This window comes from Cavia porcellus, unplaced genomic scaffold (genome assembly GCF_034190915.1).
Source record: "Cavia porcellus strain 051 isolate PalLab524CR breed Dunkin Hartley unplaced genomic scaffold, mCavPor4.1 scaffold_6, whole genome shotgun sequence".
In the NCBI taxonomy this organism is placed as follows: domain Eukaryota; kingdom Metazoa; phylum Chordata; class Mammalia; order Rodentia; family Caviidae; genus Cavia; species Cavia porcellus.
Window position 1 is genome coordinate 97343403 of NW_026947489.1, and position 26477 is coordinate 97369879.

Below are 26477 nucleotides of genomic sequence, written 5' to 3' on the forward strand. Positions count from 1 at the left end.
TTTCCACTGTTAGTGGGAATATAGACTTGTGCAACCACTGTGGAAATCAGTGTGGAGACTCCTCAAAATCTAGGATTGGAGGTCCCATTTAATCCAGCTATTCGAGTGTGGCAGACTGCGGCCCATCCAGGGGAAGAACCACCAGTGTCTCCTGAGATTCATGCCATGTTGGAACTTAGGACCCTGGGAAACCAAGCAAGCAGCTCCCCTCCCTACTAAGCAATAGTGAACCTACTGGTACACAGCCTAGAGTCAAACATCCCTTTTCCCCTACTCCCCTTCCTCTGTCCCCCTGTTAGCAAATGGGAACCAAAAATCTGAGCATCTCTTGGGAGGTTGACCATAGCAAATAAGGGGGATTTCCTTCTATCATCTCTTTGAAGGCAAATATTTTTTATTACTGTTTTGCTTTATTCTGATTAATGGTACTGTCTATTCAATATTCTGTTTTGGTAAGTTCTTTTTTTTATTTTATTTAAAAGGAAAAAGAGAAAAAACAAAACAAAGCGGTGTAAGGGTACAAAAGTAATACAGAACTACAAAAAAAAAAAAAACCAGTAAGAAATCACCAGTTAATAGATTACATATTATCATCTTAGAGATAGTTGCTCAAATCACAGTATCAAAGCATACAAAGTGGACATTCAAACAGTGAGACTGCAAACAGTTGTGTTCAATGATCCAACCAAAAACATTAATATGGTCAGCTATTTAACACCCCTAAACACACTTGCTGTTGTATCCTTTAGAGCTCTTTTTTTCCCTCTCTTTTTTACAACAAAATTTACACATTTTGGGTTTTATTACTCCTTAGTTCTTATTACTTTTGGGGGGGGAGAATAAAGTCAAATATGGCAAAACAAAGCTGTCAGTCAAAACCAAGGATAGACATAGCACATGATGTAAAACAGAGTACAAGGTTATCAACAATGGTTATCAACAATATCTCTTGTTTCCTTAAAAAGAATTGTCTACCTCATTAGATATTATAAAGTTGAACAAAACAGTAGAGAACAAGACCAATAAAACTTAAGCATTGTAAACATTACAGGACTTCCAAAGGAGACAATAGTCAAACCAGAATGGGCATCTTAGTGAATCTTACTGCCTTCAAAGTAGTTGCCTATACCCTCAAACTTGGTACTATCAAACAGAGTGGAACAGAGTCTAATCAGTCAAAACAAGATCGTGGGAGTATTACAGGACTTCAAAACAAGTTAATAGGAAATCAAAAAAAGTTACTATTATATATCCTGCTAATTTTTTAATTTTTCCCCTTAATTAAAAAAACATAAGAAATAACTAAATAATTTTTTTAATGAATAAGGGAGAGATTGAGATAAAACAGGACATAACAATATAACAATACAGGTCAAAGCATGACTGTTTCAGCAATCTAGTGCTTCACCACCAAATAACCCGACTTAATAGTAGTTACCATAGTGTCTGTCTTTTTCCTTGAAATATTTGAATAAAACTTCATATACTATAGCTTCAAATATTTCCATATCAAGAAGCTCAGAACAAAGCCTTTCCAATTAATAAGTGAAAACTTTATAAGGCTTCAAGACCACATAATGGGGAATCATGATTACCACATATTTTTAGATATTTGAATCATTACTTACATTAGGGAAACTATTCGGTATTCACACATGCGAGATTGATTTATTTCACTTATGAGTATAGTCTCAAGCTGCGCCCATTTATTGATAAATATCTCAATGTGATCCTTCTTTATAGCTGAATAATACTCCATTGTATAGAAATACCACAACTTTTTTATCCATTCCTCAGTTGATGGACACTTGGGTTGTTTCCAAGATCTGGCGATTACAAATTGTGCTGCTATAAACATAGGTGCACATATATCACTGTGGTATGATGCTTTCAGTTCTTCTGGGAATATGCCTAGAAGTGGAATAGCTGGAATAAATGGGACTTCCAATCCCAGCTTTTTGAGGAATCTCCAGATTGACCTCCACAAAGGCTGCACCAGTCTATTGGTGAGTTCTATTATGTTCTGTACTTCATTTTATTTTGATATACGTGATTGAAAGAACAATTATTGTAAAGATAACAAAATATACTGTGATATCTATTACTGTTATCCCGGTAACCTGCTGTGAAGTTCTGAACCAATTTCACTATACGGTCTCAATTAGCTTTAAAAAAAAAAAAAAGATCAATTTTCCCTGCATAATATCTTAGGATACTACAGAAAGAAAAGAAAAGAAAAGAACAAAACAACAACAAAAACAAACATATTATATGGTGTACCAAGTTTTATAAACTGGCCCTTGTGGTCATTGCAGGAGTTTATTTCATGTATTTGAGGTTAACTTGAGATACCCACGTTTGTTCTAATTTGTGTAAAAGTTGCTTTTGTCCCAAATCATGGGAATTCACCTACCTGACTGTCATTATTGACTATGTTTCTATCAATAAGTTCCAAATAAATTGCACTCTTTCAAAAAAAATTAATCCAGCTATTCCCCTTCAGGGTATTTTCCCAGAAGAATTGAAAACATCATGCCACAGCAATATATGCGCACCCATGTTTATAACAGCATAATTTGTAATAGCTAAATCTTGGAAACAAACCATCAAATGCAGAATAAATTTTTAAAATGTGATATTTTTATACAATGGAGCATTACTCAGCTATAAAGGATAAAATTGAAGCTTTTATAGGTAATAAGTGAAATAAATCAAACTCACATGTATAAATATCATATTGTCTCCTTAGTGTAAAAACTGAAAGAATAAATAAGATCCAAAATGTACAGTAAGATATTGTGAAAGTGAAAGAAACTGCTCAGAAGGAAAGAATGATTGGGTTAGGGAAAGGAGAAAAGAAAGAAGGGGGAAAAAATATATATGTATATATCACCATACTACTAATCTCTGTTAGTTCAACAGTTTGTGTTTTCGTGGTTTGATTGTTTGGTCATCTTTTTCATGCTTATACCTTGTAATCTGAACAACGATTTTGAAGATAACAATATACAATATATTAACCAGTGTTAATCTCCTATTATTTTGTTTTGAAATTCTGTACCATTATTTTTATTTTTTTGTTTTTAAAAAAAATACATTCAATTTCAAGAGGATTAATACAATAAATAATTCTAGGAAAGGTTAAAGAATGATTATAATTTAATCAAACATGCCTAGTAACGAAAATCAGAGGACAAATGTTTTTCAGCTAAAATAAAAAAGACAGGACACAAAATTTTAAAGTCCAAATTGCTTATAGAAAAAAAATCTGAAGCCAAGTGCAGTGGTGTACATCTGTAATCCTCACTGCTCAGAAGATTGAGGCAAGAGGGTCTTCGGTTAGGGGCTAGTCTGAGCAACTCTGTCTCAAAATCTGAAAAGCGGGCGTAGTGTGGAAAAACAGCTTAAAACTACAGAACTTGCCCAACATGCATTAGGCCCTGTGTTTAATACTTACTCAATTACTTTACTGTAGCAAACAGTTATCTGTTAAAGATCTTCATAGTCAATAATTTTTATTTTGTTTATTCAGCTTCCATTTAATAAGGATCTACATAGCTTCAAAAGGTCTACTATAAGAATAAGAATAAAGCCAGGCACAGTGGTGCATGTCTGTAACCCCACAGCACTCTGGGTAGCTGACGCAGGAGGATCATGAGTTTGAGCTCGCCAATTTAGTGACTTAGCAAGATCCTGTATCAAAATAAAAAATAACCCAGGTATGATGGTGCATGCCTATAATTCCAACACTCAGGAGGCTGGCAATGGAGGATCACTGAGTTCAAGGCCAGAGGGGGCTTCATTGTGAATTCAAAGCTAGCTTGAACTACATAGCGAGACTCTGTCTCAAAAAAACAAAAACCAAAAAGAAAACATAGAAAAAGAAACATGATCTGCAATACAGCTTAGTGCAAGGGCCCTAGGTTCAATTTACAGTACTGGAAAAAAAATAATAAGGAGGAATAATAAGCCAGTTGTGGTGTTACACATCTATAATCCCAGCTCTCAGGAGGCTGAGGCAGGAAGATCATTCCAAGTTCAAGGCCAGCCTGCACTACATAGTGAGACCCTGTCTCAAAAAAAAAAAAGAAAGAAAGAAAAGAAAAGAAAAAAGAAATACCTTGCACATGATTGACTTTATACCAGAGACTTACAACAGGGATACGGTTCAGTGGTAGCGAGTGCCCAGCATGCGTGAGACCCTGGGTTCAATCCATGAGAGAGAGAGAGTGTGTGTGTGTGTGTGTGTGTGTGTGTGTGTGTGTGTTCACGCGCATATACGTGTACTCGTGCACATACAAAGGGAAAGAGGGAGTCAGAGAAGAATGAAAAATGAAGAGAAGGAGAAATACTCAAGCTGATTCCCTTACAGAACATTATCTGGTCAGTAACAAAACCACTAAAGCTTTACATTTAAGTGAAATTTCTTCATCAATCTTTTTAGAATTTTTGCTGAGATATATACTTCACATGCCATAGAATTCACCCTTATGAGGCACAAGTCTTGTCTAATCTATGAGGATACTCCTCAAAGTTTAGCCGCCATCTCACCAGGTCGGATCACCTGGAACCTGGTCAGAAATGTCAATTAGGTGAGCCCACGTCATCTGTGAGGCTCAGGAATCTGCTTCCACAACCTTCCAGATGATTCTCACATAAATGGAAGCCAGAAGGACACTGGCTCCTCCATCACAATTGTGTGAGCAACGTCCTTCGTGATAAAATGTTTGAGGCAGGGGCTGGGGATTTAGCTCAGCGGCATAAGCGCCTGCCTTGCAGGCAGGCAGTTGTGAGTTCAATCCCTGGTACCGATAAAAAAAAAAAAAAAAAGGAAAAAGACAAAAAAAAAAATGTTTGAGGCATGTCAGCTATGATGCTAAATAGTTTCATTTTTGCAAGGCTTTCAGAACTTGTGATGGGCTATTCTGCATCATGAATCATCTCTGGTAGGGTGATTTATCTCTCATAAAATGTCTTCCCACAATGAATCAGCTTTCTTCCCCACAATCATTTTTCAGTGACAACAAAGGTTTATTTCCCATTCATGCTGAGGCCAACACATGTAGTTGTTTTAGCTTTGTTGTGATATAACTCATATGATATAAATTTTACCACTTAAGTGACATAATTCAGTGGTTTTTTTTTTTTTTTTTTTTTTTTTTTTGGTACATTCACCAGGCTGTGCAGCCATCCCCACTATCTCATTTTAAAACATTTCATCATCCTGAAAAATAACCCTATACTCATTAGCATGCTCCCTGCCCTCTTTTCTTCCATGCCCTAGTAACTGTTAACCTACTCTCTGTTTGTATAGATTTGCTTGTTCTGGACATCCCACAAAAACGGAACCATACAGTGTGTGGTCTGGTGTGTCTGCCTTTTTTTACTGAGCTGAATGTTTTTAGCATTGAACCATGTTTTAACATACATCAGCGCTTCATTACTTTTTATAGCTGAAAAGATGTTCCATTGTGTAGATACACCATATTTGTTTATTCATTTTCCAATTGATGGGACATTTAGATTGCTTCTAACTTTGGGGCTGTTTTAAATAGTACTACCCACCTTTTATCCCAGCACTCGAGAGGCTGAGGCAAAGGACAGCCATGAGTTCAAAGCGGGCCTGGGCTACATTCCAGGTCAGTCTGAACTACATAGCAAGACTCTGTCTCAATCAATCAATCAATCAATCAATAAAACTGCATGAACATTTGTGTCCAAGCGTTAATATCTTTTCAGTTCTTTGGGTCATATATATTCAGGAATACAATGGCTGGGTCAACTTGGTAAACTCTACGTTTAACTTTTTTGTCTTGTTTTGAGACAGGGTGTCGCTATGCAGTTTGAGCAGGTCTTGAGCTCACTTTGCAGCCCAGACTGGTCTCGAACTTGCAACGATCCTCCTGCCTCAGCCTCCTGAGTGCTGAGATTACAGGCGTGAGCCACCACGCCTGGCCTGGTGTTTAACTTTTTGAGGGGTCGTCAAACTGTTTTCCAAAACAGCTGTGTACCATTTTACATTCCCACCAGTCATATACACAGTGAGAACTGAAATATACAGTTAATGCCTGAACTTTAAAAAAAAAAAAAAAAAGGTTACAGTGAAACACTGCCATTGATTCCTCTCAAAATGCTCCCCCTCACTTAACCACACATGTCCCATTGTTCTCACCACTTTGTGACATAACTCTTGCAGTCCTCTTTGGTGAGTGTCTTTACAAGGTGTGATTGAAAATACTACGAATGCTGCACCCAGTGGAAAAGCAGACTCATAAAAACATTAGTGTGTCCTCTTCTACCCAAAGTCAAAATAACCATAGCAAGTAAATGTTTTCAATCCATTCAGAACATAGCAACAGCACAACTGACGACACTCACCAAAGGGGACCTGAGAAGTGCTTCAGAAAGTAGCAAGGACAATGGGGTAAGTACATTCAAAGCGAGGGAGTGTATTTTGGGGCGGATTAATGGCAACATGTCTTTTAGTGCAATTCCTGTTTTAAAAATTTTTTAAATTTAAACAATTCCTGCAGTTTTCAATTGCACCTTGTATGAAGTTTCTAATTTTAGGTCCTCCCATGTAGTACTGTCCCTTTAGCTCTTCCTTTGTCTCTCATTCTTCTGTGAAGTCCGCAACAGAGGACAAACAAGAGGGAAATGTGTCTGTGTATGTACATGTGTGCATATGTGCACACAAATGTGTCCTAACAACTCAGAGATAAAGTCGCCAAATGTCTCTACTCTAAAACATGTACTGAATTTATGGTTCATAAATATTTGATTCCTAGGCTTATTATAAATAACAGTAGAAAATATCTATTGTTTCCTGTGTACCAAGCATTACGCTAAACCTTTTGATGTTAGCTCATTTAAATCTACAATTCTGTAAAAGATTACTATGCCCATTTTAAAATATGGGAGATGGAGACACACTGCCTGCTCCATATCACACAGCAGCTGAGTCACACAGCCAGGGCACAGACCTGGGAGTGCCACACACCAAAGTCTATGTCTGCTTTTTTTTGGTGCCAGGCATCGAACTCAGGACCTCATACTTGCCAAGCAGGCACTTACACCTGCTGAGCTAAACCCCCAGCCCCTCTATGTCTGCTTTTAAGCAGTGGTTCTCAAAGTGAGATTCCTGAGCCTGCAACATCAGCATCACTCAGGAATTTGCTAGGAATGCAAATTCTCATGGTTGATTCCACACCTAAATCACAGGCTGTAGAATAGGGGCCTCATAATCTGTGTTTAACAAGATTATTGTTAGATTTCTCTGCCTCATGCTAAAATTTGAAAACTATTACCCTAGAACATGCTGCCTTCCCCCACTCTATTGTCTACTAACCTCTCTAACTATAAGAAACAAAAAGAATGCTTCTCTCCAAAGTAAATTTAGGTCCTTAAGAAATATAAAATGACTCTTTAACCTAACAGTAAAACAGAATTAAATTCAGGTCTATACTCTTAATTCAAGCTGTACCACACACTTGTGGGTCAGTTAACTTTTTCCACTTCTGTTTTTTCATTCATAAAAATAAAGGTGGATTTTAAACTCAGTATATCGTCTAGGCCAGCTATAAGCTATGTGGACCAAGCTGGCCTCTGCCTCCAAAAAGCTGGGACCAGAGGCATATGCTATGATGTCAACTATGGAATTATATTTTTAAAAGGGAATTTCCCTAGACTTTATCATTCTATTAGGTAGTTATTCTCAGCTTAAATTCACCTACTTATTAAGTATAGATTTTTTCTGTTACCTCTTTGGAAATACAAACAAACTGCATATGTTCATACCAATTATGCAAAATTATTCATTTAAATGATTTACAATGCCTTTAAATATTAATTAATCAGCAAAATTAAAATTATGTTGGTAGAGCAAAGAGCAAGAGGTGCTGAGCTAAAAAGATTAACAGTAACAGCAACAAAAATCAACCACCACAGAAACTCATATCCAGATACAATTTAAAAACAGAAATTGTCACATTTCCCAAACAGGTGTGAAATATTACTTCTCTAATGAAACTTCAATCTTGTTTCTGTAGAAGTAGAAAAAAATTTAGAGATTACAGAACTGTATCTCATTCAAATTGGATTTGTTTTTAACTTTTTTTTTTCAGGCAGGGTCTCACTATGTAGTGCAAACCAGCCTCAAACTCTCGGTGATGTTCCTGCCTCAGCCTCCCAAGAGCTAGGCTCACACTTGTGTACCACTGTGCATAGCTATTTTTAAATTTTGCAGAAAAGAGACAATGAATTGTTATTGCCACTTCAAAACCAAAAGCAATGTCACTTATTGATAACTTTAGAGAACAAAACACTGCGATTTTTAAAGGAAAAATCTGTTTGTTTTAAAATCAAATAAAAGAGAACTGATTAATAAAATTATCACCAGAAGCCGGGCATGGTAGCACATGCCTGTAATCCCAGCACTCAGGTGGACCAGCCTGAGTAACAAAGTGAGCTCAAGGCCAGCCTGAACTGCATAGCAAGACACTGTCTCAAAAAAGCCAAAAACAAACAAACAAACAAAAACTACCAGCGCCAAACATGCTATCTCAAAAATAAATAAATAAATAAAATAAAAACAAAACTCCCAGAAGCAAAATTATACATATTACATGATTTGACCTACATAAAATATCCAAGATAGACAAGCTCACAGAGAAAGAAAATAGGGCAATGGCTGCCTAGGGCTCACTGAGCAACGCTCTAAGTGCTAATGGGTCCTTTCTTTTAAGGCCGATTGGCCAAGTGGCAACAGCAGCAGCAAATCTTTACCAGCTGCACATACATGAGTGTTATTGTGTCCTAAGTTTAATTTTTCTGCACTATTACTTCTTGTCATTTTAAATACCTTCAAAAATATGCTGTAATTTCACATTAAAGTGAAAATTTCCCGATAAGCATAGAAATGAAGCAGCTATTAGTGAAGCAAACATTTGATATAATAATAACTTTACTTTCTCTTATAAAGGAACAACAAAATATTTTACCAGACTTTAGACAGGAAGATACCTGAAAGGAGACAAAGCTTGTTATTTGTTACAAAAGCTCAGTACCAGGAGTGGGGGTGTAAGTGCCTGCTTGGCAAATGCGAGGTTGAGAGTTCGATCCCTGGCACCAAAAAAATTTTAAAAAGAAAAGAAAAAGAAAGCTCAGGGGCTGGGGATTTAGCTGAGTGGCATAAGCGCCTGAGTGGCAAGCGCAAGGTCATGAGTTCGATCCCCGGTACCAAAAAGCAAACAAACAAAAAAAAGAAAGCTCAGTACCTTTGTTACTAAAATACAATATATAGCAGGCAAACAATGCAAATGATTGCAGTAGAAACTATGCCCCCCAAAATCAGCTTCAAAAGCATTAAACCAATTTGATGGATCCATACATCATTATGGCAAATGTTATTTTTTTCAGAAACTTCCTACGAATAGTGAACTGAGGTTATATGGCTTCTGGCAACATGTAATACAAGAAAAAGCTGAGTTTAGTCCACAGGGAAAGCTGACAAAATTCTCATGGACTTTTTATACGCCTCAAAATAATACACTCATGTTAAAGGTGCAAAAAGTACCGATAAGAGAGTGGGTCACAAAATGTTCTTGGTAGACCATCCCTGAACCACTGTGTCACACCACTGTAAGCACTATTATAAGTGTCTCTGGATAGAAGTTGTTGCTATATTAAGTTTTAAACTACAAAACTGCTTCCCAAAAATGTTATAGTCTGTATTAATGAAAGGAAGGATAGATGATGACTGAGTAAAGAAAAGGGAGTAAAAGCTATTTTGAATGTTCAAGAGCCCCAAATAAATAACCTGGCAAGTGTGTTGGTTCCAGTCTTGATACACTCTTAGAACATGAATCTGAATAATTTTAAAGAACAAGTTAACTGAAGGCAGATCTGCTGGCAAATACCTGTAATTCCAGAATTCTGAGAGAGTGAGGCAGGGAGATTGCAAGTTTGAGCCCAGGCTGGACAACTTAGTGACACCCTGCCTTAAAATTGTACAAGTTTCACAAGGGCTGGGGAAGTACCTCAGTGTGAAGGCCCTGGGTTCTGTTCCCAGTACGATGAAACGGAACAAAATCTACAAAACAAACAACAAACACCTGAGCAGTAACATGAGGAGTAACATAAGCTACTGTCACCCCTGATGTCAGGACATCTGCCAGCTTTCAGTGTTCTGGTCAATAAACCACTTACGGAGGATTTGAGGAAAGTACATGAATCTGTTCTGTTGTCATCTTACAATAAGATAAAAAAGCACCAGCACCAAAGCTTGCAAAATGAGTGTCAGAGGCTTAGAAGAAAATTCCAGGTAGAAGCTTGAAGAAAATCACCCTGCCTCTTCCCGGCAGAGAGAAACACAGAAACTGGCCAGTCTGGGCTACAAAATGAGTTGAAGGCCTGCCTGAACCTCATAGCGAGAACTTGTCTCAAAAAGATAAAAAACAAAAACAAACAAAAAAGCTATGAGGGGAGGAATCGGGTCTGTTTTATTCAACTTTGTCTTCCAGCACAAAGTTGGCCTCATTGAAGAAAGTGTCTCAACGAGACTCAGACTATAAATGTGAAGAAGTTTTAAGAATATATTAACCAACTTCTTACTTCACTTTTAATTTTGCATGTATGCACAGAAATGCTGTACAAAAAATGTGCTTGTCTAAATTAGTATTTATTTGTTTATTTATTTATTGAGATAGAGTCTCACTCTGTAGTTCAGAGTTCTGTCCTTGAACTCACTTTGTAGCCTATGTTGGCCCTGAAGTCACCGAGATCCTCCTGCCTCAACCTCTGAAGTGCTTGGATTAGTTATGTGCCACCACACCCAGCTGTAAATTAATCTTTAGTCCAAACTTGCAGTGACGATCCTCCTGCCTCACCCTCCCAAGTGCTATGATTACTAGCGTGTACCACCATACCTGGCCAGAATTTTACCCTTTAATAAAGAAGCAATAAATGCGAGCTGTAATGATAACAAAGAGGTTAAAAAAGTAATGACATTAAAATCTCTTTAAATACCAGTATAAGGTCAAATGTATCAGGATAGATTTTCTTTTTGTTTGTGTGTTTGTTTTTGTTTTATTTTTTGAGACAGGGTCTCTCTGTGTAATTCAGGATGGCCCTGAACTCACTATGTAGCCCTACGTGGCTTCAGACTCACAGGGATCCTCCTGCCTCACCCTGGTGTGTGTCACCACACCTGGCTAGGATAGGTTTTCATGGACTGGAAAATACATAAATATTCTTACAAAAGAAAGAGATGGAAGGTAAGGGAGTCAAAGGGAAGAAGTGAAGACTAACCTACCTTTTCTCCAATATCAGGTCAGGAAAATGGGCTTCTACTTTCCTTTATCACACACTTCTTCGGTAAGAAAGCTATGACCAGAGCTATGACTGAGCTGGATGTGGTGAAACAGTAGACGGACCCAAACAGGATGCACTGATAATCTATCTGGAACACAGGATGATAGCACATTCTAAATCAATGGGTCATCTTGAGACAGCAGAGAAAGGATCCTGCCCCGAGGCATCAAAGCTACAGGCATAATTCCAAAGCAAACAGACTTTGTAAACTTCTCCTAATCAGTAGATATAATTTACCTGAATTTCCAAGTTCTAAAAAGGCATATCAAAATTCACATTCTCACACAAAGGCAGATTTCTCAGCTACTGATTCCCTCCAGTAGGTATCAAGATTACGATTGTATCTGTGTGTGCATGTACCCATGTGTGTGTATATGCATATTTATGAGTGTGTGTGTGGTGTCAATGGTTCCCTATCTTGATTGTGGGGCAAGATATTCTGGAAGTGGTTAAAAAGAATGATCACAGATAAAAGAGATGAAAGGAGACCAGAAAGCAGAAAGTAGTTTGTCTCCCTCTTTTCTTGTACATAATCTGTTGTCCCTACTGTTTTTTTCTCCCTCACTCAACCCTCCTTTTGCTTTCTCTTTCTTTTCATTTGAAGGATGAAGAATGTTTTCTTTGCACAAGTATTTAGTACTAAGAACCCACACCAGATATTGTGCTGGAAGACAAAGGTGAATGAAACAGACCCGATTCCTCCCCTCATAGCTTTTTTGTTTGTTTTTGTTTTTTATCTTTTTGAGACAAGTTCTCACTATGAGGTTCAGGCAGGCCTTCAACTCACTTTGTAGCCCAGACTGGCCTCAAACTCACAGCAATTCTCCCGCCTCGGCCTCCTGAGTGCTGGGATTACAGGCAAACACCACCATGCCCAGCTCTTGTTTTGTTTATTTAATGGTGCCTTTTTGGTTTTGTTTTTGTTTTTTGGGTTTTGTTTTGTTTTGCAATACCAGTGATTGGACTTAGGACCTTTATCTGGAGTTACATCCCCAGTTCTGTTTGAAAAAAAAATTTTTAAATTTTGAGACAGGTTCTCACTAAGTTACCTCGTTCCCCATATTGGATTTGAATTGACAGTCCTCCTGTCTCAGCCCCCTAGAGTGCTGGGGCTGCTGTGCCACTACACCTGGCCACTCAAAGAGTTTTAATCTAGCAATTAAGGCAAGATAGGCAGTAAATAACTGCAGTTTGAAAAAAGCTGCTCAAAATACAATGTATAAGGGATTTAGCTCAGCGGCACAAGAGCCTGCCTGACAAGCACAAGGTTGTAAGTCTGATCCCTGTTACACCCCTCCAAAAAAAGAACAATGCATAAACCAGGTGTGGTAGCACATGCCTGAAATCCCAGCACTCAGGAGGCTGAGGCAGGAAGAGCAGTTTAAGGGTAGCCCTGGGTTACATAGTAAGTTCAAGGCCAGCCTGAATTGCCTAGCAAGACCCTGTCTCAAAACACAAAAACAAAAAAAGCCCACAAAAAATTGCCTAGCATGATCCTTTTTGTTAATCAAAAAATCTTTAATAGTCATTAAAATGGTAGTCAGAAAGACATATTTAACCAGGTGACTTAAAAGTCTCTTAAAACGGAACTAGGATGATCTTGAGGCTTTTATACATAAATGGAGGCAATTGAGACTACCCTCATAAGTGAAATAAATCAGACTCACATTTGTAAATATCATATTTTCTCTAGTATAAAAAATAATAATAAAAACTGAAAGAGTAATAAGATCCAAAATGTATAACAGATATTGTAATAATGAGAAGGAAAGAAGGTACTCTACATAACTATATGTTTAAGCGTGCAAGATAGAGAACCATACTACTAAGTATTTGTTAGTTCATCAAACAGAATAGTTTGTACTATCATTGTTTGATTGTCCATTTTTTATGCTTTGATTTTGTAACTTGAACAACTATTTCTAAGGTAACAATATATAATTTATCAACTAGTGATTTCTTTTTTTGACTAGTCATTTTTTACTGTTTTTTTAAATTCTGCATTATTTCTACCCTTTTTTGTTTTGCTTTCTTTTTTAAATAAAATTTTAAAAAGGGAAAAATGAAACTAATTGGTTTTTATAGTTATGAGGCTCTCTTTTTTCTTTTTTTTTCTTTTTTTTTTTTTTTTTTTTGTCTTTTTCCTTTTTATCGGTACCAGGGGTCGAACTCATGACTGCCTGCTTGCAAGACAGGCGCGTATGCCGCTGAGCTAACGCCCCAGCTAGGCTCTCTTTTTTCTTAAAAAAAAAAAAAAATGTTTTTTTTAGACAGGGTCTCACAATGTAGTTCACATTGGCCTTGAACTCACTGTGTAACCCACGCTGGCCTGAAATTCACAGTGATCTGCCTGCCTCAGCCTCCTGAGTTCTGGGATTAACAAGCATGTACTATCATGCCCAGCCAATAAGGCTCTTGATTATTTTGCTTATTTGACCTGAATGGTTCTGGATTGCAAAAAAGAAAATTACAGCACTGGTAGCAAAATAATTACTGTAGTCTGTACCTAACTGATACAAGTAAAAGTATAAGAGCATGCAAAAATACAAATATACTAAGAGGTTCACGAATTTAAGCCCAGCCTGGGTAATTTAGTGATTTAATAAGACTCTGTCTCAAAAAGCAAATTTTAAAAAGGGTAAGGCTGTAACTCAGTGTGAAGTCCCTAGATTCAATCCTTAGAACCTCAACACCAAAATACTCATTTTACAGGAATTAACTTGTTCCTATCTTCTTTCTTCCTTTCGTTTTTATTTTTGTTTCATTTTTTTCTAAAAAGAGACAGGTTCTCACTGCGTAGTCCAGACTGGTAATATGTATAACACCCTGGCCTCAAACTCACAGTAATCCTCCTGCGTCAGTCTCCAGGAGTGCTAGGAGAGCAGGCATGTACCTCCACAACCAGCCCTATCTCCTTTCTAAAAACCCTAAAAGATTGATTCAACCTTCAGATCCTTCCTCTCTCACTGAATGTCAATTTCCTTTTCTCAAAGCTCTATCATCTTTTTCTACAAAAATAATGACAATTGCTGGGCGTGGTAGCTCATGTCAATAATCCCAACACTTGGGAATGCTGAGGCAGGAGTATCGTTTCGAGTTCGAGACCAGTCTGGGCTACAAAGTGAGCTCAAGGCCAGCCTGAGACCCTATCTCAAAAAGACAAAAAGACAAAAAATAATAATAATAATAATAATGACAATCAAACCATTTCCCACAATAAAACAAGCTATATTTACATTATATTTATAAAGAGAGAATTCTAGAAAGAAATAAAATGTTGGTATCCCTAAACAAGTTAAGCAATAGCTAGTGGTGAGAGGAGATTTCAAGACAGGTGATGAATAAGTGATTTCTTTTAAAAACAACAACAAAAAAAAACTATTTGTAACCACTAAGGAAGGTAAAAGCACCTCATGTAACCAAACTGAACTTAAACACATGTCGAGATGGATTATATTTATCAACATAAATTTAATTCCTGATGAGTTCTGTGACACCCTTGGGACAACTTATCTGTACCATTCTAGTGCCTTGCTAACAGCAAGCTCAATACATGGTAGCTCATTTTAACACAACCATAAATTGCCCAATAAATATTTATTCAGCATTTATAGGTAATTTTTAAATAACCAGGACAAATCCCCAAAAGAGAAAGAAATGCTTCTATAATGAATCTTAGGATAAAAGAAAAAAAGAAACAATTTATTAAAGGAAGACTCTTTCTATAGGCAATGGTCAGACTTAAAGCTCTGCTATGGCAAATTACTGTTGCTTCTGTGAATACTTATCACAGCTTATAAGTCTGTGATGGAAGAGGAGATGGAAGAGGAATCGATCCATGCTGTGGTAGGTGCTATTTTCCCACTAATATCCAAATCTTCTCTTCCTCCTCAGTAGCAAAGACCCAATTTGAGAGCAGCTACGCACTCAGCTACATTTCCCCTTGTAGCATGAGCCTGGGTTCAGAAAAATGTCCTGAAATAAACAGGAAGCATCTTTGCCTTGGAGTCTGAAACTTGACTGTGCTGTCTGAGGTCTGGCAGCCCTGTTGGACTACGAGAATCAGGGCCACAACTTAGGAGTCACATATTTAAAAACTCGAAGATTAGGTCCATAACTGTATGTAACCACTATACCTATCCCAGACTGCCTATTTCAAGAAGAATTTCAGATGAAAAATTAAATATTGTGTGGTTAAGCCTGTCTGTTTGGGGTTTTTTCTTTTTGTATTTTTGTTGCTGTTGTTGGTGGTAGTTGTTTTGGTTTGTTACCAAAAGTAGTTATTAACTACTGATCACTTACCTTCAGACAGGTAAAGAATTTTTATCTTCTTTTTTACAGATGAGGCAACTGAGATCCAGGGAGGTAGGATGACTTTCACGACACCAAGTCAGTGAAGAGCTAGTTATTCTTGACTCCTAGTCCAATGTTTTTTTCCATGGAAAACTGACTCTTAGGTCCTAAATGGGCTTTAAAGAAAAAGAAAAAAAATATAAGGACATATTACATATAATAATAAATTTAGACTTACAGTATAATGGCATATGATACTATGGGCATTTGTCACATAGTATGACAAATTTTTCTGATGTAGGAGACTGAATTACATTCTATTGAGTGAGAAGGAGAGATCTATGAAATAAACAGAATCAAAGACCAGAATAACTAATGATATTAATTTACTGTGCCCAAGTTTTAATACATTGCTCCTCTTTTAAATAACGAAGAGGAATTCAGATTATAAGCTTTTTTGGGGGGAAGCATATGCACCTGCCTGGCAACCACGAGGTCATGAGTTCAATCCCTGGTACCAAGAAAAAAAAAAGCTTATTTATTTAGCAATAAGGCTCCAAGTCATGGAGTAACTTTTCCTGTTAAATCCTTAACTGGAAGGCTAAGGATACAGTTCAGCAGCACAGTACTTGCCAGGCAAGCGCAAGGTCCTGAGTTCAATTCCCAGTACCAATAAAATCCTTAACTGGAATCTTTCTTTACTGTTATCACTATTTTAAAAAATTAACCTTGCTTCAGTCCATCACCAAGATCAGCAATAAGGTAACACATTCTTTTTTGAAACACCATTATGTAGTACAAGACAGCTCATATATAAACTCACTGAAAAACATAATTATTTCTAAGTAGTCTGAAAAATAAGTATTTTCTTTTTTTTTAAGTAAAGTATTTTCAAACTTTAATTAACACACACATTTCCCCCCCCCCCCCGAATACTAGCAACTGAACCCAAGAAATGATTGATGAGCTACCGGATTGATGAGCTACCTCCCAGCATCTTTCTAATTCTTCATTTTGAGACAGGGTCTCACTAGTTTCCTGGACTGGCTTCGAATTTGTAATCCTCTGACCTCAACCTCCTGAGTAGATGAGATTATAAAAATTCACCATCACACACAGCTCTGTTTGTTTTTGACAATCTACTGAATATAAAATCATCTCAGCAGTGGAGCAGTCAAATGAATGTCGGAACTTGTAAGGATATATGACTTTTATTTATAGACCATGGCATACTGAATACTAACTTCTTCCACTTATTTGCAAGCTTCTTGTTTTCTTTTCTTATTTTTTTTTAAGGTGCTCGGGATGGACCCCAGGGCTAATAAAGTGTTCTACATGTTGCTGGAGCTATATCCTCAGCCTTCTATTTGGTTTTCTGAGAAAAAGTCTTGTTTTGTAGTTCAGCCTGGCATTGAGCTCAGCACATATCCTAGGCTGGCCTCAAACTCATGGCAATCTCCCTCCCTCAGCCACCAGAGTGCTGGGATTACAGGCGTGTGCATAAAATTTAACTACTACAAGAAATCTGTTGACAGGCTGAAAACAGGGGTGAATACAGAGCAAATAATCTGGTATATGAAAACAGTAAATGTTCAAGTCTTAAGGCCTCCATACAATATTTATTTTTGAAAGGTCACATGCGTGCTTTTCTTGGAACACTGCTATAACCAAAGCTCTACTGCAGCCACCAGTCAATGGAAAGAACACATCCAATAAGAATGGAATACAGTCTCTTCCTTCTAGCTGTTAAAACATCAAGCAGAAACAAAAAGCCCAGGTTTTTTCCCAAAGGCATGATCCTGAGCCAGGAAACCTGGGTTGCTTCTTCTTACCATCAAGGAGGGAAAGCGTGGGACAGGGACAAAGAAGTGGCTTCTAAGTTTCTGGATTTTGCAGCAGTGACAAGGACAAGGAGTAACGTGGTGCTCACGTGTTTTCCCCTTTGAAAATGAGTCGGTGAGACAGAGTTAAAAAGCAGGTGAATGACAAGCTGAACTTCAAACCCTGCCTTAATCTAGACATCACTCTAGCACTCTCCTATCAGTAGAAAGGGATAGTGTTGGTGTTTTGTTTTGTTTTGTTTGAGACAGGGTCTCTCTGTGTAGTACAGACTGGCTTTACTCACTGTGTAGTCCAGGCTGGCCTCAAACTAGCAGCACTCCTCCTTCCTCAGCTTTCCAAGTGCTGGGATTATAGGTGTGCACCACCCTGCCCAGCCCCAAAACACATTTATTAAAATCACAATGACCTTAATATTCATGCATACTTTATCTTTAGATAACTCAAATACAACATATCAAAAAATTCCTGCCAAAAAATAAACGCATGGGACTGCTATCTCAATTTCCCTTAGGTTGCCTGAGAATATCAGAATTGAGTCCAAAATAATATTTTTTTTGGGGGGGTGTCTTTTTTGAGACAGGGTTTCATTACATGGTTCAGTCTGGTCTTGAACTCACTTTATAGCCCAGGCTGGCCTCAAACTCATAGTGATCCTCCTACCTCAGCCTCTGAGGCCTGGGATTATAGGACACCATGCCTGGCCCAAAAATGACCTTAAAGGTTAGCCTTTAATAAAAGGTTATAAAAACTCAAGGAAGTTAACTTACTTGGCTAAGACTAATTGCTAACAGAAAGATTGGAATATGGCCATGAAATTTGAATTAAACATACTTGTCACCACATTGTGGCTTAAGAACTTTTAAATTAAAGTAATTGATTTTTTCCTTGAATACATTTTATTAAATTATTAGGAGCCTGCTTTTTAAAAGTTTATAAATTAGTAGCCAAGGATTTAGCTCAGCGGCTCAAGCACTTGCCTGGTAACCACAAGGTCATGAGTTTGATCCCTGGTACCAATAAATAAATAAGTTTTTTAAAAAATACAGTTTATGGAGCTGGGGATTTAGCTCAGTGGCATAAGTGCCTGCCTTGCAAGTGTGCAGTCATGGGTTCGATCCCCAGAACCGATGAAAAAAAATAAAGTTTATAAATTAATTTAATTAATTTCATAAAACTAGCCAATTTTTCCTTTCTAGATCTTTAAAAAGTTATCTTTAAAAAGTGGGAAAAAAGTTATCACAACAAATATATAGTCAATTCAATTATTCACAGAACTTTTAAAAAGTATCTACTTTAAAGATTTTTTTCAATACATTTTAAAATCCTATACTTGATTCTTTCAGCTACCTAATGCCTGAGTTATGCATTTTAAATCATTTTATATGATTTAAAGGTCTTAGGGAGTGGAATGTGATTTGGATTGTATTCTAAGTAACACAAAATTAGTTTGAGATATCTTCAGAAATATACCACATATATCCTAAAACAAAAAGACACTGGTGTTGATCATATTACTGATATTCTAAATTCGTACCCATATTAATAACTGTTGTTTTTTGCACTAGTGTATTTGCTTCAATTGTGATTTCATTTCAGTTATGGTATACTGATTACAACCAACTTGGCAAAAAGCATGCTGAAAGGCTAAGTGAAAGGTATGAGAGAGGCTGAGCTTGTTGGTATATGCCTATAATCCTAGCATCTGGGAGGGGTAGGTAGGAAGACTGCAAATTTGAGACCACTCTGGGCAATTAAGCAATTTATCAAGACCCTGTTTCAAAATAAAAACATAAAAAAAAAAAAGTGGGGATGTGGCTCAGTAGCAAGGCCCTCAGATCAATCCCCACGACTGCAAAAAAAAAAAAAAAAAAAAAAAAAAAATTACAAGCTCAGCATAGTGGCACATGCCTGTAATCTCAGCACTTGGGAGGCTGAGACAGGAGGATCTTGCAAATTTGAGACCAACCTGAGCTACAAAGTGAGCTCAAGGCCAGCCTGATCTGCATAGTGAGGCCCTGCCTCAAAAGACAAAAAATAAAAATAAATAAAAATAAGTAAATAAAAAAGTATGATATAAATAATAAGTATCCTGGGAGAGCAGAGGAAGAGAATAACAAGAAAAATGCTACCCTTAGAAGCTGTATGGGACAATAGAGAGTTTGAAGGCCAAGATGAGAAATGGAAGTTCACCCTAATAACAAGAGTGACATTTTTTGAGGTTCTAATTTTTTGAGAATCTTTTTTTTGAGACAAGTTCTCGCTGTGGAGTTCAGGGTGGCCTTGAACTCACTACATAGCCTAGGTTGGCCTGTAACTCAGCACGATCTTCCTGCCTCAAGCTCATGAGTACTGGGATTATAGGTATTTACCACTGTAAACACTGTGATTCTAAATTTCTATGATTAAATTTTTGACCCTGTTAACTGTGGAGGACTTGTTGAAATATTTGTTTGCCCAATATTTCTTTAACTTGTTCAAATTTTATAAAACAAGGATTCACACTCAGCTTAAATCAAGATGAATCCTCGAGCAGTTTCTACCAGAAAAGTCCCAGCCCTCTGGAGGCGATACAGGAGAATGGTTGAGTTGGCCAGCCAGAGCTACATCAGTGAGTTCAAAGCCAGTTTGAACTACATAGTGAGATCCTGTCTCAAAACAAACAGACAAAAATCATAAAAAGAGAGAGAAAAGAAACAAACAACTGAATAGGTAGTAAAAGAAGCCATAGGCAATAGGTTCTCTGATCCAAATCTACCATGCCACTAGTCATACTGCTTTCAGCCAATTCCTTAAGCAACAATCTGCTGTTTAAACATTGCTACAGGAAAGCTCCACAATCCCCTTCAAATAAAACTATCAGAAATATTCGCATTTACTCTCTCCTGCCATTTATTTAACCTAAGTTTTAAAAATGGTTTACTGTTCATATTCACCCATGGATTTAACAGAACCTTAATAAAAAGCTTGGTTGGCAGGGCTTACTAATCCAATTTTATAAAGGGTACATTATCCAACTTAGAAATTTACTGGACTCGAAGATTTTCAAGAGGTTCTGTCTCCAAAAAAAAAAAAAAAAGAAGAAGAAGCCTAACATGTCATGTTCACTCTCATTGTCTCCTCCTCCACCCCTTTCTTTCTCATGTTGTAAAATAATTGCCATGTAAGACCGCTACCAGCACCAACCACAATAACCACATTCACTCGCCGGGGTAATTCACACTTGACAGGTGCAACAGGAGTTACCATCTTCCTGACCCCTTAAAACAGAGGTTTATCTTGCACTTCATTTGTCACTTGAGGGAAACCGATAGTAAGCGAAAGGCAGGAACTTTCTCCTAAGTGTGAGGAACCGCTGGCTTCCCAGAAGCGGCAGCAAGCAGGACTCCCGGGCCTAGCCTCGCTCATCCTGGCAGGCGTGCTGAGCACCAGCCGGACCGGTGGGTAGAACCCCCTCACCAGCGGGGTTCTCCTTCCCTCACCCCGAGCCAGGTGGACCAGCCCAGCCTCGCTGCTGCATCTACCGCGCCCTGCTCTCACCAAGAGAGTCCAAAGAAAGCCGGGTGCCCCGCAGCGAGTGGGACAGAGGAGAGGACCCCGAGCCTCAGGCTGGAGCAGGGATGCCCATTCCCAACCGTGGGGCCCACCGAGCAGCCCCTACCATGCTCACCTCCCTGACAAGCAGAAGACCTGCTCGCCTCCTCTCAGCACTCGCCCTAGCCCCTTGCTTACCCATCTGCACCCACCTCCAGGCCATTGGCCTCACCTGCTGGGGTCTCCGCACGCAAGGACCCGCCGACTGGATGCCTACCACGACCAGGTCAGTCTTCTCAACCCACAGCTCTAGGCTTTGCACTGGCCCTCCGCCCACCGAGGGCGCCTCCGCCTCCTCGCTGCCATGGCGACAGCGCTCTCCTCCCCACCACCGCTGATTGGTCCGACTCAGGATCGCGGAGGGCGCCGATTGGTCGGGGTGGTTATAACTGAAGGCGGGCCAAGTGCGGAATTTATGCGTCTAAACCACCGGGAAGCTGAGCCAAGTGGGACGTGGCGCTCTGCTGCGCGGGCGAGGAGGCCGCGCCTCTTCCTTCCCTAGATTTACTGGAGAAGCCTGTGGAGCAGGACTTGGGTGGGTGAGGTACTGTCAAGGGACTGAGACAGAGCCGTTGGCCTTGACCGCCGCAAGGATCAGAGAGGGTATGTCAGGCTCACGGGCCTCCTGGTTTTTGTCATCGCACGCGTCCCTTTTATGCTGGATCCTGGATCTCTTTGGCTTGACTGCCGTATCCCACCTTATCTCACACTCATCAACAAATATGTGTCTACATCCCCTCCCTATTCAACTGAAGTACCTCCAAATTCTGTTTCAAAGGTGGGGAAACTACGTGGCTGAAGGGTTAGAGCTTTTGGAGCCAGCTTTCCAAACTAATTTCCAAGCTTGAGTCTTTCAATTAATAGTAGTGATATAAGACCTCCAAATAATGCAGAAGGAATGCATCAAACTCCCAACCTGCCAGACGTCCAGTACACTGAGTTCATAATCCCTGAAGTTGAAGAATGAATTCTAAGGAACAACAGAGGTTAAAGATAGGAAAATTTATTGGGGAAAGGAATGGGGAATAGAAATAGCTCCTGAGAGACAGGAGGGGTCCCGAATGGGTTGCTAACAAGCCCGTTTCTCAAAGGACATTTTGTATAGCAAAATCATAAGGTGGGCACAACGTGGGACAAAATTACGATCAACCAGTATGATTCCAAGTATAGTCGCTGAGGTAATACTGATCCGATGATGAATCAGGTTACTTAGCAAGTGCACATGGATGACATCACTATTATCAGTAATCTATAGTCTTAGTCTTGTCTTTTTTTTTTTTAAACCAGGGTCTTGCTCTGCACTTCAGGCTGGCCTTGAGCTCACTTTTAGCCCAGTCTGGTCTCCAGTTTGCAGCAATCCTCCTGCCTGTGTCTATCGAGTGCTGGGATTACAGACATATGCTACCACACCAGGCTCTTGATCTTATCTTTACTCTTAGTAGTTTTAGTCTTAGTAGTTGGGAGAGAAGTCTGAGATAATGGTTTATTTATACTGAAAATCTCAAAAGCATTGTACCAGTAATTTCAAACTTTCATTTATCTCCTTAAGGAATTATGTAAATCTGACCATTGTGATTTTAATCTTCTTCCCTTGTGCTTCCAGCACAGTTTTGATGTGTTCTCATCTTTACTGACTCACTAGAGGGCCTACCCTTGTCTGACTGCCTATCTTAGCTGTCTAACACTCTTCCAAGCCCAAGTTTTTCATCTGAAAAAGTTATTATAAATGTAAGGGTGTTAGTGATTAAATAATAACAAAAATTAGAACCTGTTGCATAATATGTTAATATAGTTTTCCCCTCAGTATCCACAAGGGTTTGGTTCCAAGACACACAGATGCCCCGATAGAAAAATCCAGGGATGCTTAAACTCACTGAATAAAGAAGCATAGTGTTTGCATATAACCTACACAGCTCCCATACACTTTAAGTCATCTCTAGATTACTTATAACTAATAAGATATAAATGCTGTGTAAATAGTTGCTATATTATTTAGCAAATGATGAGGAAAAAATGTGTATATGATCAGTCAAACATAATGTATTTCCCTGATATTTTCCATTCACAGTTGGTTGAAACCATAGTGAGAATCTATAGATAAAGAGGAAGCCTAAAGGAAGCTACTGTTACCAAGATGCAATATAGGTTCATGGCTACAGACACCTCTACCCCGTAGCTAGACTTCCTCTTGTGAAATTGTTTGCTCCTAGCACCATTTGTGGTAAGTTATTTAAGCTCTCTGCTTTTTTTTTTTTTTCTTTGTCTGTGAAATGGTGTTAAATCAAGTAACTTCAGGCTTCCAGCACAGTAAGCTAATAGCAAAATAACTAGCACAGTGTAGATGTTCAATTAATGTTAACCAGTCTCGGGTTAGTAACTGTTATGGATTAAAAACTGATGTTCAACTTAACACCAGCTGAATTAAATCAGCATGGTGCTGAGTGTAGATGTTCCACCTGAGGAAAGCTGCCAGCATAAACAAGACATAGAGAAGACGAGTGAGGCATTATGGGTTTCTCTAAGTGTTGCTGTTTGAGCCTTTGGTTCTCCTGGAGAAGCTCCTCATGATTAGTTTCCCCTGTGTGAATTTGACCATTGTCATTGGAGGAGCATGGGAAATTGTTGGTTGAGAGTGGCTATGATTCACTTTGGGTGACCTCTGGTCCTTATGTCGAGCATGGCTTCCTGACTCCAGAGGGGAAGATGTGTACTGTTCAGTCTCCAGGAGAAACTTATCATGCTGGCTTTCCTGGCATGTATTCGACTGTTCTTATCATTGGAGGAGCTCAGGACCTCCATGTTGCTAAGGATGGCTGTGGTGCTTTTCAGGACAATCCTGGTCTTTATTATGAGTGTAACTTCTCAGCTCCAATGTAGAACCTTCAACCTACCAGCACAGCTCCCTCACCCCACTGGCATGGACTTTGTAGCTTCCACTGCCGACCTTTGGGCCTTTGCAGCATGGATCTGTAAAAGAGACTGGCATGAGTCCTTCTCATCTGCTCTAGACCTTCAGTTGGACTTGTGGGAGGCATTGTCATGGGTTCCAGGTTTTCATCTGGACTCATGCAAGACATTACTGTGGGATCCAGGCCTCTTGCTGAATATTCTGGGTCTTCAGTGTTGTGGACAGATTTCCTGCACTGTGTGATGGTCACTGGGTGACCATCATAAAATAATAATATAAATTCTGTGCACAAATTCTAATTTCTCTCCTTACAACCCCTTACAACTATAACTCAGGTCTTTGAATTTCAAGTTGTCTTGCCTTAAACGGCTCTCATCCACCTACTTAGAGGCTCAAGGTTAAGCTCCTTTTTGAGATTCCAGAAAAGAGATTTGTCTTTTTATTTTCCTATTCAAAATGTCAACCTGTCTACCTTATTATGAACCCTGAGAATTTTGTAGCTTTGCCACCACTGGCACAAGCAAATGGAAATATTCATATTCTACTGTGATAGAATTTAAGAGTAAAGTCACTTGAGAAAGAAAAGTTATTCAGGAGGTTATGGTGTAGGAACATAATTTCATCTTGAAAATCAAGAGAAATATTATATAGGAATTAGATAGGTATTAGTTACTATTGGTAGGCTCAGATCAGAAGACAATACCACAGTCCAATGCTGTAAAAAGCACTAGACACTAAATACACTGAAGGCAGGAACTGTCTTGCACCTTTTTATTACCTACTCTGGAGCATAGGGACAAATGCAAAGTGTCTAAATCAAGTACTAAAATTTGATATAGGCTCTTTTGGTGTAGAATTTGAAAGATCTGGGAGTAATCTGGATTACTCAGTAATCCAAAGGAGATAACAAAACCTGGAAAGTAAGGAGATTGGTTTATTTCAGTGATAGAATGAAAGGAAAAGGAAATGAGCATGAATTCAGTGACTAAAACAATGAGCATTATCCTCTGCAAAAGGAACAGAGACAAAAACAAGGCTAATCATGATTAAACAGCAAGATACTGTGGGGAAGGAGAGTTGAGGAAAGTACTTCAGAAATCATGTGCATATTGAAGCGCAGAATAGCAGCTCTTATAGTAATAAAGATTACTCTGTATTGAACTAGGCCTGTTGGTACCCACTTATCATCTCATGTCCTGGGGAGGCTGAGGCAAGAGGATCACAGGTTCAAGGAAAGACTGGGCATTTAGTAAGACCCTGTCTCCAAAAATGAAAAGGGCTGGGGATGTAGCCCAGTGGCAAGAGTGCTTGCCCAGTGAATGTGATTCTCTGGCTCCATCCCCAGTACAAACAAGGGAGAAAGGAGAGGCAGAATGAAAAGTCACATAATCGGTAAAATCCCAAACTTAGGCTTTTAGTATTGATGGAAATCGGGCTGGGGATTTAGCTCAGCGGCATAAGCGCCTGCCTTGCAAGCAGGCGGTCGTGAGTTCGATCTCCGGTACCGATAAAAAGGAAAAAGACAAAAAAAAAAAAAAGTATTGATGGAAATCTATTGATGAGGAGAAGACTGAAGAATGTAGTCACATCATGGTACAAGTGAAGGAACACAGAATTTGGAATCAGAACTGGGGCCCAACCCTGGCTCTGCTGTTTATCATGCATGCCTGGTCTTGACTTAGTTACCTAACTCTAGGTCTGGTGCATTTTCTAGAAGAGTAGTTGTTCAACAAGTATCAAATGAATGAACTTTTGAACTGAGAGGTGACATGAACCAGGGAATCAGGGTGCTTGGATTAAAAACCCACCTCCACCCATTTAGCTAAGCACTGCTGTTCTACTTGTGAAACAGAGACAGTAACAATTCCCACAGAATAGAGATTTTGAAGAGTCAAAGAGTCTATTTTGTTTATTTGTTTTGGTTTTGGTTTTTTTGAGACATGGTCTCCCTACATAGTTCAGGCTAGACTTGAGCTCACCTTGTAGCCCAGGCTGGCCTCAAGTTTATAGCAATTCTCCTACCTCAGCCTCCAGAGTGCTGAGATTACAGGTGTGCACCATCATGCTCAGCTGATTCTATATTTGTAAAGCAGTTAGACGGTACCTATTGTAAAATGTTACATTAGTGATTTTAAAATATTTGCAATCAGGCATGCTGGTGCACACCTGTAATCCCAGCACTTGGGAGGCTAAGGCAAGAGGATCATCACTGAGCTGTAGGCCAACCTGGACTATATAGTGAGTTCAAGTCCAGTCTGAGCTGCATAGCAAGATCCTGTCTCAAAACAAACAAATTTCCATCTGTGATTTGGAGATCATAGTGCTGAATTTACTGTGAAGATTCAAATGCCAAGCCGGGCGTGGTGGCTCACATCTGTAATCCCAGCACTTGGGAGGCTGAGGCTGGAGGATTGTTGTGAGTTGAAGACTAGCCTGGGCTACAAAGTGAGTTCAAGGCCAGCCTGAACTGTAT

General features: G+C 38.9%; 1 protein-coding gene and 1 long non-coding RNA gene across 5 annotated transcripts in view; one reads left to right on the top strand and one right to left on the bottom strand.

Annotated features, from left to right (window-relative positions):
- Nucleotides 1-21409, bottom strand: part of Nucb2 (nucleobindin 2) — a 43244-nt gene extending 21835 nt beyond the window's left edge. For 2 of the 4 annotated variants that reach the window (XM_063251796.1, XM_063251798.1), the window contains exons 1-3: nucleotides 21269-21409; nucleotides 15673-15839; nucleotides 11312-11458 (exon numbers count right to left, since the gene is read on the bottom strand). The gene's annotated coding sequence lies outside the window, so the exon portion shown is untranslated. Of the gene's footprint in view, nucleotides 1-11311; nucleotides 11459-15672; nucleotides 15840-17495; nucleotides 17604-21268 lie in introns of all 4 variants that reach the window. The other 2 variants (XM_063251797.1, XM_023563292.2) reach the window with 2 other exon arrangements.
- A 121-nt stretch (nucleotides 21410-21530) lies between these two features.
- The window catches only part of LOC134476577 (uncharacterized), a 63587-nt gene continuing 58640 nt past the window's right edge, over nucleotides 21531-26477 (top strand). The window contains exons 1-2 of the long non-coding RNA XR_010048396.1: nucleotides 21531-21699; nucleotides 23165-23317. This is a non-coding gene — a long non-coding RNA (uncharacterized LOC134476577). The remainder of the gene's footprint in view (nucleotides 21700-23164; nucleotides 23318-26477) is intronic.